Source organism: Eurypyga helias, unplaced genomic scaffold, assembly GCF_000690775.1.
Source record: "Eurypyga helias isolate BGI_N326 unplaced genomic scaffold, ASM69077v1 scaffold21255, whole genome shotgun sequence".
Classification (NCBI taxonomy): domain Eukaryota; kingdom Metazoa; phylum Chordata; class Aves; order Eurypygiformes; family Eurypygidae; genus Eurypyga; species Eurypyga helias.
The window spans coordinates 34127-37327 of NW_010252405.1; positions in this window are offsets into that span (position 1 = coordinate 34127).

The following is a 3201-nucleotide window of genomic DNA, read 5'->3' on the forward strand; positions in this document are numbered from 1 at the left end:
CGCTGTGCAGAAGTTTTCTTCTTGGCAGACGCCCTGCTCTGGTTCTATTTCACACCAGGGTTTATGTTGGAAAGGTGCACTCCCAGCAGCTGAAGTGCTGAACAAGTGTGCTCCAGCACAGCGTGGGGGTTCTGTACACACAGGTTTCCTAATACGTGAGAATGTTGCATAAGAAATCCGGATCTCTGCACGCTCCATTCAGTGGCACTTCAGAATGCCCTAACTTACTTCTGCTGCTGTATATTGTTAATTATTTCTTTAAATTGCGCTTGCTATCCATCACTTGCTCTTTGCGCTTCTCCATGGGATACTAGTTTTAAGCAACAATGCTGAGCTTGCACTTCAAATCAATACAGGATTACCAGGGATCCCCCCCCCGCCCCCCAAAATAAAGAAACTTTTTTCCGCTCTCTGAATATAGAATTTCTGTGCAGCTCTTTGCATTGACTTTAAATGCCTTATGCAAAAACTCTTACCCAACATGCTTACGGGAAGTTTTCATCCCAATCTTATGGACTGTATGTTGGTGTGACTCTAATGAAGTTATGTAGCTGCTGTCTTAGGAAAACAAGCCCTCACTAGTTTCTGTTGTTTTCTGGAAGGATTTTGTCATTATCCGTTTGGCTAAAGGGATTTAGAAGCTTCATTCTGTACTGAAAAGCTTCTCTAGTCATTGAACATGAGATGATGAGCTTAAAATGACTGAGGCAGTGTCACCTAAGTCACTTAAACTCTTGTGAAAATTTCATTTGTTCAGAATAGAAAAGAGAAAGTACCTGACAATGAGTTGTAATAACACCTGGTTAAAACAAGCACTTAGGAAGTTGTTTTTCTTTCTAACATCATGCATCTAGAATAAACAGAGGTGTTTAAACCAGAAGATAAACACACATTGTTAAGTGAAATCTCAAGTATTCCTTAGGAATCCATTTCTAGAGTATGTATGGCTAAGTCATTGGGATACTGGAAATTCTTTTTTTTGTGAGGTAAAAAAAAGGTGGTCTCAAGGAAAGAAACTGGAGCAAATTGTGGTCTGAAAAAATATGTTGTCTGTGTGAATTTCAGCACTTTACTAAAATTAAGAAAGCAATTGGGTTTTTAGAAGAAGGAGCCTGCCAAATGAGAGCCTTGGTATTGTATGTAGGAGAGATGGCTTTTGCTCACTGGGGAGCAGGACAACACTTTGGGTATGTATCTAAGATTGTTAACGAATTCATAACTGGTTTAATTGTTAAGTGCCTCGACGTAAAAGTAATTTGCCAGGAGGGTTAGTAATTTCATGGAATACGAGTTCACCTTTGGAGAGGCAATATTAGCAATGCAGAGACAACCCAGAAGAGCTCACATTTGGCAGAGGTAGTCATCAAGTCAGAAGAGCTGCAGTGATTCTCTGAGCACCCTCTGAGAGCGCTGAGGCACATTTTGGAAGCGTGAGGGTTGTTGTTGTGTTCCTCAGAAAGGTAACTTGTGAGTGCACACAGAAAAAAAAATGCAATATTTTATCATTTCTTGCCAGCCTCTGCATCATGTCTCACCGATGAGTGATTACCGATGGAGAAAGAAGGGATAAGCTTCAGCTGGAGTGCAGCTGCCCTGCCTGGGGTCCTGGGAGCACAGCCATTGCTGATGTTTGGGACAGAAGAATTTATGAGAAGAGCCCTTCCTTGTCTGAGGTTCAGCTGCCAGTAACTTGACTGGGATTTTGCTGGTGACGAAGGTTACACGCTTACTGTAAGTATCTGTATAGCACTCGAACTGGTGCCAATCCTTTAGGATACACACATACTTTTATGGGCATGCATACAAAGCGGTTCTTCCCCACCTCTCCCCATTCTTGGCTGATATTTCTGACATACTGCCCTCCAGATTAGATTTCTGAAAGAAGCCAGCTTGTAGAAATCACTCGGAAAACAGGAAGGCTTAGTGTTGTAAGACAGGTCTGAATAAAACCTGTCCCCTCAAGGAACTTTGTCTCCTTTACATTCCGAGATCGAGATCTAGGCTGTGTAATGCAGTGCCGTGGGACAGGGGCAGAGATGGGGATAAAAAGTAAAATGTGGTCAGAATAGTTGTCATGTTGCACAAGAGCTTGCTAAAACAGTACCAGAAACTCCCTTTTAATCTTGCACCATGAGCAAACATGAGCTGTTGGCGCAAAATTCCTTATTGGAAAAGACCAAAGAAAAACAAATATCAAAACATTTGGTCAACTTTCCCTTTTTCTTAAGTGTTTGCTGCTTGTATTCCAGTCATTTCTCTGTAGATTGCAGGGTACAGGCAGGTGCGTGGCCATACAATTAGAGCTCTATTTCTTAGGGTTTTTCCTGATGTAGTCCTCCCTCCTCACTGGAATTAGAGGGGATACTCAGTGGCTTCCTTAATATTTATCAAATTTCCCTGCTTATTTAAGTTAATGAAAAACCTTGTCCAGTTCCAGATTCTCATCTGAAGTGCTGAGCACCACCACTGCTATCGCCTTGGAATTTCTGTGACTAACCATTGTTTGTTCATTACGTTCTATCTGTGCATTTTATCACCCAGACCTCTGAAAACACTGAGGCATGTAAGGAAAGAGGAAGAAAGTAGATCATTTTTATAATTCCTCCTATTGGAAACCATCTGCGCTCACCAGAGGGAAGAATAGGCCGTTGTAATTAACTGCCCCCCTCCCCCCAACTCAGCCACCACTTGCCCTTCTGAGAACCCATTGTGTGACACAGCATGAAAGAAAAATCCTCTTTTTAAGTTCTGTATTTTAATAAGGAAATTAGTAACACACAATATTGAAGTGAAAACATTTGAACAAGCATTTATTAGGTACATAAAAATAAATATTTCAATCAAATAAATAAATAAATAGATAAATAAATAAATACATAGATTTTGAATGCTAACTACGTTCTTATGCAAAAATAAATATGCAAAATTATAAATAAATAAATAGCTTAATAAATTAATAAAGTGCTTTTTTCTAACCAAAATGTGGCATTAAAATATAAGCTTATACCTTCACAACTCTCAGTGCCAAGAAACCAGTATTTTGAAAATGATGGCACAGAAACTGATGTCTCAGAATTTTGGCTTCCTAATTTGCAAGCCCACCCTGAGTGGCAGTGACCTTGGAACAGTTGATGTTGTCTGTCCATGCTTTCCCAGAGAGAAGCAGTCGCCAGTCTTTTCCTAAGCCGTTAGTTAAAAGGA